The sequence below is a fragment of the Peromyscus eremicus genome, unplaced genomic scaffold, assembly GCF_949786415.1.
Source record: "Peromyscus eremicus unplaced genomic scaffold, PerEre_H2_v1 PerEre#2#unplaced_143, whole genome shotgun sequence".
In the NCBI taxonomy this organism is placed as follows: Eukaryota; Metazoa; Chordata; class Mammalia; order Rodentia; family Cricetidae; genus Peromyscus; species Peromyscus eremicus.
In genome coordinates, this window is record NW_026734381.1 from 439,571 (window position 1) to 455,529 (window position 15,959).

The 15,959-nt window shown below is 37.2% G+C and overlaps 1 pseudogene; it reads right to left on the minus strand.

Annotated features, from left to right (window-relative positions):
* Positions 1–15,702, minus strand: part of LOC131901618 (sulfotransferase 2A1-like) — a 38,788-nt pseudogene extending 23,086 nt beyond the window's left edge.
* Positions 15,703–15,959: the final 257 nt, after the last annotated feature.

Here is a 15,959-nt window from a genome sequence, read left to right on the forward strand (position 1 = left end):
ACCTAGTACAATAAAAACTTCTTAAAATATATACATAAGTGATGGCAATATAAATAATATTATCAATTAATGAGAGAGATAGTATTCCAAATGACAATCTCTTGTTACCAAAGGAAGCTTCCATTTCTGGTATTGGGTTACATCTAATTGAGTTCTTGGCCAAAGAGATTCCATGGGAACCCCTAACACAGGCCATTGCCAAGACTATAGGTTGCTCTCCACAGACTGACAGCAAGGATTCATTGCTGAAGACAACATCTTTATCACTCATCGAACATGGAGATGTTGATTACATACAGATTTCAGCTCTGCATTCCATAATCTTTGTTAAAAGAAGGTACTCTGCAAACTGTCAAAAGATAAATGCAAACATGAAGCCAGCCACAAATCCTCTGATCTACAATTGTGTCCTACCTGAGAGATATGCTGGAGTAATGGTGGCACAAAGCTCATAGGAGGAAATAACCAATAATTTATTTTACTTAAGTCCCACTCCATGAGATGGAATCCATACCTGACACTGCTTTGTTGACCAGAGACTAGATACCCTGGGAGCCTAGGGTAAAAGTAACTAATGCTGGTCTAACAATTTAGTGACAAAATGACTCCTAACGATATACTACTATGCTCAGATTTGTGCCTTGTTCAGCCATCATCAGAGAAGCTTTCTCCTGAAGCTGGCAAGAACAAATAAGAGACCCTCAGACAGACATTACACAGAGTGGATGTTTTTGAACAAATCAGTTCTTTTTTTTTTTATTTTTCGAGACAAGGTTTCTCTGTGTAGCTTTGCGCCTTTCCTGGAACTCACTTGGTAGCCCAGGCTGGCCTCAAACTCACAGAGATCCGCCTGGCTCTGCCTCCCGAGTGCTGGGATTAAAGGCGTGCGCCACCACCGCCCGGCCAAATCAGTTCTTAATGGTATGTTTCCACTAAATCCCTCCCTCTATAGCTCAGAGAACTCCTCAGAAGAAGAAGAAAGTGTAAGAGTCAGAGAGGAGGGAGGACATGGAGAAAACAAGACCCTCCACATCAGCATGAGAAAAGCACGTATGAAGCTACATTCTGAAGCATGCTGCACTGTGCTCCATGTCTGCACCAGTTCTCTGCTCTATATTAGAGTTTGCACTTTCATAATTTTATGGGCTTTCCAAGTGTTCAAACATATGGGTCTGTGATTTTTGTGCCATTTTTTGTGATGCTTTTGTTCTGTTGATTTTTCTTGTCCAACTCTAAGGTGATAGTATTCTTTCATCATATTGTATTTTATTTTGTTATCCTTTTATAAAGGAATGAATGAATGAATGAATGATATTCTAGCCACTAAGATAAAAGTTAACACCTTAACTGTCATTTGTACCTGCTGGGAGAGGGAATGTCAGGTTTCTCCACTACAATGCCCCTGTATATATCTAGTACTCCAGGGCAGTCTTCATGTTCAGGAGTAATTGACCTACATACAATAGACTCCACAGTTTTGTGTGTGTTTTGGGGATGCTTTCATTTGGTTACAGCTGGTGTTTTTATTTTTCCTTTTTTTATTATTAGAAATTTTCTATTCATTTTACATACCAACCACAGATCCCCTTTCTTTCCTTCCTCTGACTCCCTAGCCTCCCCTCACTAACCCCCATTCCCACCTCCTCCAAGGCAAGGTCTCCCATGCGGTGTCAGCAGTGTCTAATACACACAGTTGAGGCAGGTCCAAGCCCCTGCTCCTGCACCAAGGCTGTGTAAGTTGTCCCACCATAGGCAGTGAGCTCTAAAAAGGTTGCTCATACACAAGAGATGGATCCTAATCACACTGTCAGGGTCCCATTAAGCAACAAACTACACAAATGTCTGTCTATAAAAAGGGCCTAGAACAGTCTCATGGTGCTTTTCTCTTTTGGTATTGTTTTCATTTGGGGACTTTTTTTTTGACAAAGAATTTAAATTTGGGTGGGTGAGGAAAGGGAAATAATTCTGAAGGAATTGTGGGAGGGAAAGAATATGATCAAAATATATTTAAATTGCCCAGCATGGTGGCACACACCTTTAATCCCAGCACTCGAGAGGCAGAGGCAGGTGTATCTATGTGAGTTTAAGGTCAGCCTGGTCTACAAGGTGAGTTCCAGGGCAGTCCAGAAAAACCAAATATATGTGTGTGTGTGTGTGTGTGTGTGTGTGTGTGTGTGTGTGTGTAAAAATTTACAAATTGTTTTAAACAATAAAAAATATAATAGGGAAATCAATACAAAAAAGTTACAACTACCAGCTGCCTTCGTTGTCACCAGAGTCTACTTCTATAAGGTAAAGAGTGGCTGTAAGATTCCTTCTCCTCCTTAACTAAATTTTTGAAGAATTCTAAGGTGGAAAAGTTTATTTTTCTGACAAACTGTTTGCTCAGTGCATTTTTTTTTGCTCAGTAAAAATTACAATTGATATTTTTATCTGTGATATGTAAATGTGTAAATGATGGTTACTTTTCACCTATAACTTCCAAACTATTTAAATTTTTGGGTTGTTGATCAAATGAGAATACTGTTTTGCTTATATGTTTGGTTTCATTATTATGTGCCCATCATTAGAAGCAGGATTTTTTAATTAAATGAACATAAAATACACAAATGAACTTCAAAATTAGTTTCCTTAATGGTCTTTTGAAACAATGTCTCTTGTAGCCAAGGTCTCTCACACACCAGACAACCAAGGATTACCTAGAGTTCTATCTTGCAATGCATGGTTTAGAGTTATGTGACACTCTTCCAAGATATGTAATTTTTTATTTTTTAAAATAAGAGATATTTGAGACACATACATATTATTAAGGATATTCATAACCTTCAGCAGTTCATTTCAGTGAAATGAAACCTGCAAAATCATATAAGGTTAGGGGCTATCTGAGTATTAAGATATATTTCATTACTTAATGTTAATACATTTTAGATATTATCTTCTAAAACTTTTGAAATTTCTAGTGTGTTCTAGCTAACCATGTGGAACCCTCTGTACTGCTGAGCACAGGACACCAACCTCCCTGACAGATTGCATGCCTTTGCCCTCTTGTTTTCACCAAAGGGAGATGGCATTCATTTGAACACACCAGTGAAATGATACTGTTTACCCCTTCCCCATTGACCACTGGGTTATTAGCTGTATCGAATGTGGTGTATAGACAGAACTGGAAAACCAGTAGAACAAGTTTGAGCTACCACACCCAACTTCAGGGTCAAGTAGGGTGGACAAGGAGGCTGAGAGGAAATGCCAGATGCAGGCTAATAAAAGACATAGGGTGTAATCTCATATTTAGTGACTTTTCATGAGCCTACCACTGATAGAATAGGTACAATGGGAATCCTGAGGAGTGTGGGATGCTGTATGGGGTGAAATGCTAATGGATTGTGTGATTGCTGTAAGAATGACAGTTACCTTTTTCATGTCTTCATAGCTCAGTACCAGGAAGTTGTCCCTTTCTCTCATAGACAGCCAGGCACAGGTGTGCTCAAACCATGATCCATATGGCACTGTGTGAATGGAGTAGAGAAATATTGATTACAAATAATCAAACTGAGGTCTGCCTGATATTCTTCTCTTCTCTGCAAATGAGAGGCAGCTTTACAAAAAAATCCAGTATTTACATAATTCAGTGTGATATTTTGCCTGTGGCCATGTCATAGAATCAGCAGCTGGCAACTGAAGTGTAGGTGGTTAGTTTACCAGGAAGCAAAGCTCAGATGAGTGAGTCTTAGATAGGCAAGACCTTGATGGCTTTGGCCCCAGAATGTCTCTTGCCATTGATGCTGTGCTGTTACATGTTTACCATTGATATTTTCCTCTGTTTTTTCATGGTATGAATGGGTGTGGGGAAATACCCACTGCCCTTAATTTATTATGACTATCCAGTGGAAATATCCCATTCTCCTGGGCATTTCTATCAGTGGATTATTATAAAGATGATTTCCTCCTAAGCTATTCTATTTAAAGCAAAGATTTTATACAAAATAATAGTATAAGGTTAAATGGAATTTTGATTATTGAGGGTTTTTAATATAGTAACTGATTGTGATAGAGGTTAGCTTAGTAGAAAAACTAATAAAGTCAAAAGCAAGATATGGTGTTTCCCTACCCCTGACAAATCAGGGGCTGCAGAGGATAAAAAATAAGAACAAGGAAATGTCACACAGCTAGTTTTTCTTGAGGATTCATATAGACTGTGGCTTAGGTTAATGATTAAATAAAATAATTCTTTTGTAGAATATTATTTTAAGGTGTGTTACCTTTGCTTAGGTTGCATTTGTTTAACTCTGTGAAGTTGCGTTATGGTACCTGTCTAAACACCTGATGGTCTAATAAAGATCTGAAGGCCAATAGTGAGGCAGGAGAAAGAACAGAAGGGGCTGGCAGGCAGAGAATATATAGAAGAATACTGGGAGTAAAAAAGACCAAGAAATGAGAAAGAAGAAGGGGAACATCAGGGGTCAGCCACTCAGATACATAGCCAGTCCCAGTAGGAGTAAGAGTAAGATTTATAGGTGTAAGAGAATAAGAAAATCCCAGAGGCAAAAGGTAAATGGAATAATTTAAGTTAAGAAATTCTGGCAAGAAACAAGTCAAATTTAGGTCGGATATTTACAAGTAAGCAAAAGCCTCCTTATGTGATTTATTTTGGAGCTGGGTATTAGACCACCTAAAAGAGTGAAAAATAAACAGCATAGTTGTGTCCCAGAAGTTAAGCTAGCTCAAATTCTTTTAATCTTAATGTTGAGATATGTGTTCATTGACTTAAGTGAGCATCATAGCTAAAACAAAGCTTCCAATATGACTTACAGATAGGATGAGATATTTTTATTAATAACTTTGAGATGAAAAACCTGAAGAAACCATATAAAGTTTAGAAGAGCACATAGTTGTGTGAGGGACTCATTGAGGTCAAGAAACAAGAACAAAGCAGCTTGGTTATTATTAGCAGATGGATCATTCTTGTTAGGATAGATTGGTAATTAAAGATGAAGATTAATACCCTAATTCTTTAAATCCTGATAATTCAAAGATGGTGATTAATTAATGCCCATTTCTGCCACCTTCTTCCTAATACAAACAAAGCTATTGATGAATAAAGATACACTCTGAGTATTTAATAGACAGAAGACTGATTGTTTTTCATATATAATAATTTTGGTTTGTGATTCTTTCAACATTCTTTATAAGATTACCATTTGAGATAAGTAATGAAATGACTGACCCTTCCTTTGTAACCACAAAATCCAGCTTGCCAGTAAAAGACTGGCTGAGAAATATATCTTACTTGCTTTTATTCTGTTAATCTATACCAAGTTGCTGGATATGAATGTATGAGAGTTCTTGGGATAATTTGTTTTTCATCTAAAACATGTAATATGTAGGATGTTTAATCATTTAAGGGAAATTGGAAATCATGATTTCTAACTGTATTCATTGTAATCATTCACTTGAAAAATAGAATGAAATCACATTGCAATTTTTATATTGCCTGAGAAATTTTGTTGATATATAATCAGTAAGAGAAAAATAAAGAAGAACAGAAAACGATGGAGAAATACAAATGTTTGTGTATGTTTCCTCCTTTTTTGCTGTCCCAAGAGAGTTAAATTTAGTCCTCTCTCTGTCCCCAGCAAATTTAGTTTTACTCCCTCAGACAGAAAATTCAAGTTAAGTGATTAGTTTGCTGACACCATAACTTCCCATTCATTCCTTGAGTTCCTGAAGGCTGGTCTTCATGGCAATGATAACATTTGTCACACACACACACACACACACACACACACACACACACACACACACAGAGAGAGAGAGAGAGAGAGAGAGAGAGAGAGAGAGAGAGAGAGAGTAAATAAGTAGATAAAATTTTGTTCATTAGTAAACTCATCACCTTACAGATTTATTTCTGATGCCATGAGGAGACATCCGAAAGGCAAGCAGCAGTGACAAAGGCATGAGTTGGTAAAATGTGATCAAAACAATACAGGAAGCCAGAGGGTTCTGAGCATGTCCAGGTTGGGACTTTTTATTACCATCATGTCTGGCAAGCTATATTAACCCCTTCTGAGGGAGATCTCTTCCCACTAACAACCACCTCTAAGGTTCTACATCTTGTGGATAGTGACTCTTTAAGACCAGAGACTCTAAAACACAGACAGCTAGAGACGTTCAAGTCATAGCCTTCCACATTCAACCCAATGCTTCATTTACATTCCTAGTACTACTGTGATGTGTTTTCAATAGTCAGAATGTCCTAAGTGTTCCTGGTCTAGTTATGTTGTCTCTTCATGTCTCACCCTCCATTGAGGGCTTGCATTGTTCCCCATTATCTGAAGAAACAACTGAATCAAGTCAGGAGAGAAGGTAAGACTTAAGCCAGTGTCAGAGCAGTAGGATACATGAATTCAATGAATCTAAGATTTTATTGAAACCTGGTGGTGGTAAAGGATCTACAGAGAAAGTGTAGAGATAAAGTGAATTGCATAATATATGAGACAATTAAGTCCCTCAAAGAGACTAAAAGCTGGGCTCAGGTGATGGCTCAATGGAAATCAATTGCCTTGTATGTCACAAGACCTGTGCTCATTACATGAGTTGGCTGTTTGAAACCTGGGGCCTATGCCCGGTTGCTTGGCTCGGCCTGGGAGGAGGGGACTGGACCTGCCTGGACTGAGTCTACCATGTTGATCTCAGTCCTCAGGGGAAGCTTTGCTCTGGAGGAGGTGGGAATGGGGGGTGGGCTGGGGGGAAGGTGAGGGGGGCGGGAGGGGAGAACAAGAGAATCCGTAGCTGATATGTAGAACTGAATTGTACTGCAAACTAAAAATAAAAAAAAAACAAATTTAAAATAGTTTAATTGGCAATAATAAAAATATCTGTAACATCAAAAAAAGTCCCATATAATGTTTGAATACTTGGTTCGCAGATGGTGTATATTTTGGGAAGATCAGCAAGTATGAACTTGCTGGAGGAAATATGTCTCTGGGGTAGGATTTAAGGTTTCAAGGACTAGGACTGTTTCAAGTGCTCTCCTTCTGCCTCCTGTTTGTGGGTTGAGGTGTGAGGTCTTAGGTGTTACCCCCATGCCATGCCTGTCTCCTGGTGCCATGCTTCCTATAATGGTGATGATAGACTCTTATCACTCTGGAACCATAAGCTCCAAACAAAGCATGCCTTCAATAAGTTGCTTTGTTCATGGTGTTTTATCACAGCAATAGAAAAGTAATGAATACACCAAGGATGCAAAGTCCTCATTACTGAAAACCTCAATACACTGAAGACAGAAACTGATGCAGATGTTAGGAGATGGAAAATGTTCCCATGGTCACAGACTAGAAAAATTCATGTCATAAAATGCCCATCCTAGCAAAAGCAATGAACAGACTCAATATAATACCAATCAAGATTTTAGTATTATCCACAGAAATAAAAATAAATAACCTTCAAATTGATACAGAATGGTTGAATGCTCACTCCTAAGTGCAACATTACAGAACTGCCTCTAATGCTCAGGGATCATTGCAGGGTTGCTCTGATTGGTTGGTAAATAAAACACTGATTGGCCAATAGGCAGGAGGAAGTATAGGCGGGACAAAGAGGAGAATAAAGCTGGGAAGTGGAAGGCTGAGTCAGAGACATGCCAGCCGCCACGATGACAAACAGCATGTGAAGATGCCGGTAAGCCACGAGCCACGTGACAAGGTATAGATTTATAGAAATGGATTAATTTAAGCTGTAAAAACAGTTAGCAAGAAGCCTGGTACGGCCATAGAGTTTGTAAGCAATATAAGTCTCTGTGTTTACTTGGTTGGGTCTGAGCAGCTGTGGGACTGGCAGATGAGAGAGATTTGTTCTGACTGTGGGCCAGGCAGGAAAACTCTAGCTACAGCCACCACCACGAGAAACATGCTGTAAGATACTGGAAAGCCATGAGCCACGTGGCAATTTATAGATAAATAGAAATGGGTTAATTTAAGATACTAGAACTACATAACAAGAAGCCTGCCATGGCCATACAGATTATAAGTAAAAAAAGCTTCTGAGTGATTATTTTATTAGTGGGCTGTGGGACTGCAGGGACTTGGTGGAACCTGGAGGGAAACTTCCCAGCTACAGTTCTGTACAGTTTTTTGTTTGTTTGTTTTCTTTTTTGAATATTTGTCTGCTCTTTGTATCAAGATGATACTTCAAACAATACTTTGATAAAAAGTCTTAATTTCCTTCTTTCATGTAACAGTTCAAGAAGTTTGCTCTACTCTGAAGGTCTGGAAAAATCATCTAACCTGTACATTGCAGAAGGGGGAGCAGAAAGGATGTTGAAGCTGGAAAAGAGAAAGAGAAGGGCTGGAAAATGCTGACGTGTAGGCATGACAGAGCAAGTGTAGTTATGATCTAAAAGGAACTGAAGTTGCTGCAAAGATTCTGCATTAGACTAGGCCAAAAATGACTCATTGTGGACTGAGGAAGATACTCAAGGGACACTAAACTCCATAATGAAATTATGAATACTGAATGATTCTGGGTGGTAGGAAGACACTGTCTTCAGTTGTGTCCCCAGTGAGGTGCCAACTAGGTTTCCATTGGCAGTTCAAAACCCACATTCCCACACAAGATAATAATCGTGGTTACATTGGATGGGTCATCAATAAAGAGACATGAAAGTTATAAAGGAGAACTGTAGGGAATGGGGGTTACTAAAGGTGAGAGGGAGATAACAGAGGGAAAAGGGTTTCAATAAGCAGAATATAAGTTACACATCTTTGAAATTTCTAAAGAACAAATTCAATAATAAATTCATACAAAAGTACAAACAATTCCAGATAATCAAAGCAACCTTGAAAAAAGATAGGACCTTATTTTAAGTTCTACTACAGAGACAGAGTAATGAAAACAGAATAGCACTAAAACAAAACAAACATGTGGATTAACTGAATAAAAACCAAGACATAAGTTCACACAACTGGAGACACTGTATTTTTGACAAAATATTGAAAACATGCATTGGGCCAGGCAGCAGTGGTGCACGCCTTTAATCCCAGCACTCAGGAGGCAAAGCCAGGTGGATCTCTGTGAGTTCAAGGCCAGTTCTGGTCTACAGAGTGAGACCCAGGACAGGCACCAAAACTACACAGAGAAACCCTGCCTTGAAAAATAAAAAAAAAAAATTCATTGGAAGAAAAAATGGGATCTTAGGTACATGGTATTTTGGAAACTGGATAGTTATGTGTAGAAGAATGAATATAGATCTTAATTCTTTATCACACATACACAATACACAAATACACACACGCATTCACCGCAATCATAAATGTACCAAGGCCCTCAACAGAATACACAAAACTTTAAAACTGCTTGAGGAAAATACAGGAAGTGCACTTTGAGAGGTAATCACAGGTAAGGACTTTCTAAATGCTACTCATCTCATTCAGAAAATAAGGCCAATACTCAACAAGTGGGATCCCATGAAATTAAAAGATTTCTATCGACCAAAGGAAATCATTAATCATGTGAAGATTCAGCTAATAAAATACAAGAAAGCTTTCTGAGTTATATGCTCCCAGACAATGTGTATCTAGTATCTACAAAGAAATAACAATGATAAAATATTCAATATGAAGAAAAAAACTGGAGCAAAAACTTGTGCTATGGAACCAAAAAGTATACCATAAAAGAAAGACAGTGCTTCATATGTATTTTTAAAGTGTTCATCATCATTAGCTATCAAGGAAATACAAACAGAAACTAAAAACTATCTAGGACTCCATCTCATCTGTCAGATTGGCCACTGTTATTAAAAAATATATATGCCACAGTTGTAACATAGAGAAAACCTGTCTCAAAAACAACAACAAAGACAAAAAATGGAAAAAAAAACAAGTAAATGTTTGAAGTGTATGTTGATAACATTTAAGAAGAAAAGAAAATTTAAAAATAAAGGAATGAGAAAGGAGTAGATGCAGATAGTGGACAAGACTGTTGAAAGAGAATATAGGCTAATGTTCTTCTAGTTCTATATTTCTCATGGATTTTTGGGTTTTGTGGTCATATATTGAGTGAAATATAAACAATGTTGAAAGTACAACATTTAATATGAAGTTTCCCTGCTTCTCTTTTGGATACCAATTCTAAATGTATACAAGAGTCTCAATAATTTTGGTGAATCCTGTTTTTATTTATGTGCAAATTGTTTTATAATAAAATTTAGTTTTTAATTTTTTTTTAATTTTCAGAAAAATTGTGGGGAATTAAAAGCACTGGTATGAGTGTAAACTATACAGCCATCATTTAAATGACTATGGTATGCATTCAAATGCTTTAAACAGAAATTCCATATGACCCAGCTATCAAATCTTAGGTATATATTCAAACTAGGTAGGTATATACTACTACAGACTTAGATATATACAACTAATAGGTACTTGAACATTTGTGTTTGTTGCAGCTCTGTTCACAATAGCTACAGAACAGGTTTAGCCTAGATGCTCATCAATTGAAAATAGATGATATTATGATATATAGACACAATGAAATTTCGTTGAGCTCTAAAGATGAAATTAGGAAATTCTCAGTAAAATAGTTGCAACTGGAAAATATACTTAATGAGGTAACACAAGCACATATAGACAAACACTGCATCTTTTCTCTCATACTTGGATCCTAGACAAATTCTTAGCATGTTTACCTTGATGTGTAAATAAAGGAGAGGAAGGCAGAAAAGAACCATTAGAAGAATAGCAAGAAAAAAGAGACCTTAAGGAGAGAGAAGTACCAGGACACATATGGTATCAGTATGAATGAGGGAATATGAGACTGATTGTGTTTATACAAAGATGGGGTGGGTAAATTGGGATAGAATTAACAAAAACCAAGAATATATGAAAATGCCATATAGAAACTCATTAGTTTTTAAGCTCATTTAAAAATATATTAAAGAGTTTAAATCAAGGCAGCTTTCATGAACAGATACTACTGCTCCCAGAAGCTATTGGTTTAAAAATGGAAACTCTACTGCAATTATTGGGATACCTCCCTAGGAGTTGTTGCCTAAAATGGGCCTGAGGTTGCAAATAATCTAGGCAATTGTCACTGTTGTCAGTTGCCCACAAAAACTAGTTGGTAAAACCCTATTTCTAAAGGCAACCTTATAGTCATGTCACAGAACATAAGGAAAACAAACTGAGAATGAACTGAAATATGTCTTTCTCCTGAACAGTCCTCATTTTTACTGAAGGTTTTATGTAGGCTACTTTTGGGAGATTCTTGTCAATAATATTACTCAGCTATGGACACTGATATCTATACTTCAACCATCCATACAACATATGCCCCCTGATGTAAATAATGGCAATTGTGGTATCAGAGTAATGAATCATTTTCTGATTGAGAAAAACTCAAGTATACTATCATGTCATCTGCAAATAGGGAAAGCTTGACTTCTTCCTTTCCAATTTGTATCCCCTTAATCTCCTTATGTTGTCTTATTGCTCTGGCTAGAACTTCAAGTACTATATTGAATAAGTATGGGGAGAGCGGACAGCCTTGCCTCGTTCCTGATTTTAGTGGAATTGCTTTGAGTTTCTCTCCATTTAATTTGATGTTGGCTGTTGGCTTGCTGTAAATTGCCTTTATTATGTTTAGGTATGTTCCCTGTATTCCTGATCGCTCCAAGACCTTTATCATGAAGGGGTGTTGGATTTTGTCAAATGCCTTTTCAGCATCTAGTGAGATGATCATGCGGTTTTTTTCTTTGAGTTTGTTTATATGGTGTATCACATTGACAGACTTTCGTATGTTGAACCATCCTTGCATCCCTGGAATGAATCCTACTTGATCATGGTGGATAATTGTTTTGATGTGTTCTTGGAGTCTGTTTGCCAGTATTTTATTGAGTATTTTTGCATCAATGTTCATGAGGGAGATCGGTCTGTAGTTCTCTTTCTTTTACAGTCAACATGGTTAACTCTCCACGCTGGAGAGGGAATAGGTCCTGGTGATGTTGCTGTCACTGCTGTTCTGCTCACCACAAGCTATAACATCTTCATTAGTACTGGAAAAACTAGATACTCCAAATATTGCCAGGATGGTATATCACTAGTCAAGCCATAGCTGTGCCATTAGGCAGTGGCTTGTGAGAACAGGAAGACTTAACAATTAGATTTATAATGATAATGATCCTTGGATCAAGAGTTTGGTAGAGTGTAGAGCAATAAGCTGGAGTCAAGAGAAAATTACAAAATATACTAAAGGCTAGAGATATAACCAAGATATATAACAAAAATGGCATTGGAAGTTGAACCCCAGCAATAAATAAACAGAACATGGTAGTGGGTGCTTATAGTCTTATAACTCATTAGGTAGATGGAGGCAGAACAGACCTTCAAGGCAATCCTTATCTGTATAGAGAATTTAAGACAGGCCAGCCTAAGCTATATCACACCTTGTCTTCACAAATGTATCTCAGCCTCCCTCAACCCCTATATTTAAACAGGACACTCACCATTTCCTTTGAGGAACCATTCAAAGTAAGTTTCTAGTGACTCTGGCATCTTAATAAGGTTTGACTTATCCCAGAAAAAATAACCAGACACAAGAACATCTCTAGGATTTCTGAAAACATAGATCACCTTAAATAGAAAAACATGCAAATGAAGGTCAATATAGTATAAACCACCTTATATATGACACAGTTTATATAAAATGTTAATTGAATATCAATGAGGTTTCTAAAAGCATTTGTTATTTTTATTTGAATGAAATATAAACAGAAGTGCAAAATATCTATATTTATAAAAATCTTTTATAATTTTATTTGATTTACAAAAATGTAACAGCAAAATGACTACAGTCATTAATATTGAAAAAAAACAGCAACAACAAAAAGCCAAGATTGATTCAATACTTATAAAGATCAATATCTTACTGTGAGAAAGACTATCCATCCACTGTGAAAGAATATCTCATATACAAAGAGTAATGGATACTGTGCTAAAGCTATGTGAAAAACGACAAACTAATTGGTTTCTATAACTGTAAATATGAAGAAAACTCTAAAAAGAATCATGATGCAGAGTTTAATGCTAATGTTTCATTGCACAATGGTGAATACAAAGACACGTGAGCCCCTAAAAAAGTGCTGAGATGGAGAGAAATAGGCTTCCCTTGGGAAAAGCATAGCAATTGGTTATGCAATATCGATTTCTTATCCCTGAAAACTTACATACAGGTAACATTGTGCATACTGAGAAGATTGTACCAAGATATGTAGGAATATGTAGATAAATACACAGATGTAATAAAAAAGAGAATATAAATTTGAAACACAGAAAAGAGTGGTATAGTAGTGAGCCTGGAGAGAGGAAGAGAGAGGAGGAATAATGTATGTAATTATAGTATAATCTCAAAAATAGAAGAAATAAATTAAAAAAAATAATTTTAAGGAAATGAAATTAATATTTTGTATCAATGCTCATTTTGACATTATAGTATAATTCATCTTTTAGACCTTAATTTCTCCAAACACAAGTCTCCCAAATCCATATAAGACACACACATATAGTTTAATGGTCACAACTTCATTGTGATAGTTTCAAAAGAGATTATTTTCTATGTTTGTCTTTATGGTTTAACCATAAATACTTATAGGTTCTAAGGTGGAGGGACTTCCAAAAAACTTTCTTATTAACAATAAACTGTGGTAGGTCAGAACCTGTATGTCTCTGGTTCCTTCTGGAGATCTTCTTTCACTGATGTCAGTGATTCCTGTGGCTATTGATCTCAGTGGACAGCTAGACATAGCAAGACACAGTGGATACAGAGAAGCCATGATTGTTGAACAATCTCTCAGATTACAACATTAGTGCCTGGTGAGGCTGTTTCCCCTATAAACAAGTCTGCTTGGGTGATTCACCCATTTGACATGGGCTATATGAAGAATCAAGATTAGCTAATTGACTTTTATCACAACAAAACAGTAATATCCACTGTACACTAGAATTTGAACTCAACTTGACCTGTATGTGTAGTCCCTGAATGCCCTACTGTAATAATACATTTTTTTCATACATATGCCCAGGATCACTGAGAGATGGTTGATATCCCAGTACTCTGATACAGTCTGTGAAGGGGACATATTAGCAGCACCTAGTGTGTGAGAATCCCAGCTTTCCTCACCAAATCTACGCAGAGTGCATTTCAGGCAGATCTCCAAGGCCCATCATGGCACAGTAAGTTAAATGTGCATTTGGCCAAAGTATTCTCAACCACTGGACACTGACCTTGGCCTTGGATCTGAAGAAAGATTTGGGGAAAAGATGAATAGGGAGGTGGGAGCTCATGAGGCATGGTCCTTCCTTATTGATTAACATTGCATATCCATTTTGAGTCTCTATCCAGGGTGAGCGTTCCCAGACGGGCACAGATTGGATCCATTTGGGATTCCCCTTGGTCTGAATCAAGCAAACAATCTCAATCAGCCAGTTAGTTCCTGAACAAGAAGGAAAAGTTATTGTCATTCATTTCAAGAGCACCTGTGAAAAGCTTTAAATAGAAAATACAACCATATAATTTACACTGCAGCTGTTTTCAATCACAAAGGCATGTGGTATTCACAATATTCACATGGTATACATACAAAATATATTCTTCCAGCACACTCAAAATGCTTCAACTAACGAAACTGAGAATCTTTACTCAGTAAACTCTACCTGCCTACTGAACATCCCCTCCTTTCCTAAAACATCAACATTCTACATTCTGGTTCAGTAAATTCAACTATCCCAGATATTTGTCAGGGATTCAGTCATGGAATCTGTCCTTGAGATGGGGATCCTTTCATTTAATACAATGTCATTAAGATGCATCCATCCCGCAGTGTATATATGAGTACTGCTTCCCTTTTGTAAATAAATTCCTTTATGTCTATTCATCATACACACTTGTATTTGTGAGTATATGCTCATTTGTCAGTGGGTGTTTCTCTAGCTTTATTCTCTGGGCTATTATTTGAATCCTCTTCCTGCAGTTTACTGCCCTTGGATTTTCCATGTTATTGCCCTTTGATGTTAGCAACCTAATACTTAACCAATGGTTACTGCTTCTGCCATCTACCAATACCCCTCCCCCAGATGACCATGATGCCTTTCTTGGTTACCTGAGTTTTGAGAATCTTTCCTCTACCTGGAGAAGGCCCATGGTAATTCTTCTAGCTGACATTGTCCCCTCCTCCACATAGTCTTACATTCATGCCTTTTTCTCTTGATGCTATTTCATCTGTTTATTCTCATCATTATCTCTCTTCTACTCTCTTCCTCACAGAGACAAACCAATGCCAGAATCCGCTTTAGGAAATACTGTCATTGTTCAGTAGTAGCGCTTGAGCTGCTCCTCTGACTATACCGGTTAGGTTAGAGATCTTCCTCTGAGTAGAAATGCTCTCAGATACAGCTCTCCATGACCACAAATCATTGAACACATGAGATATATAAAGCATTCCATTTACCACCATAATGAATGATTATTAAAGCCCTAACCTTCCACAGACAGTTCAGAATCATTCTCAATGATGTTTCTTACCTGACTTTGGGTAAGTCAGTATGACTGTGTCTTCATCTCTGATCACAAACTTATCACAACTTTCTTCAATTATTTTTTTTTATACCCTATAGCAGGGAAAGGTATTCCTTCAAACCAAATGTAGTCTGACATCCCAAAGAACTATTTCTTGGTGCTATGATAATTCCAGTCTTGGCCACCTGTTCAGCTTAAAGCAAATGCTGACAGGTAAAATTTATAGTGCAGGCAAAAAAATCATTAGCATCCCAAAGTTTGTTCTGAAATGAGCTGCTGATATGAAGAAATATAGATAGATTGCAGAAACCAGTCAAAGGTTGCTGTATTAAGCAACTGTGAACTTATTCAGAGATTGTTTTGGAGAACTGTGAGCCTTAGGTCATGACCCCAAA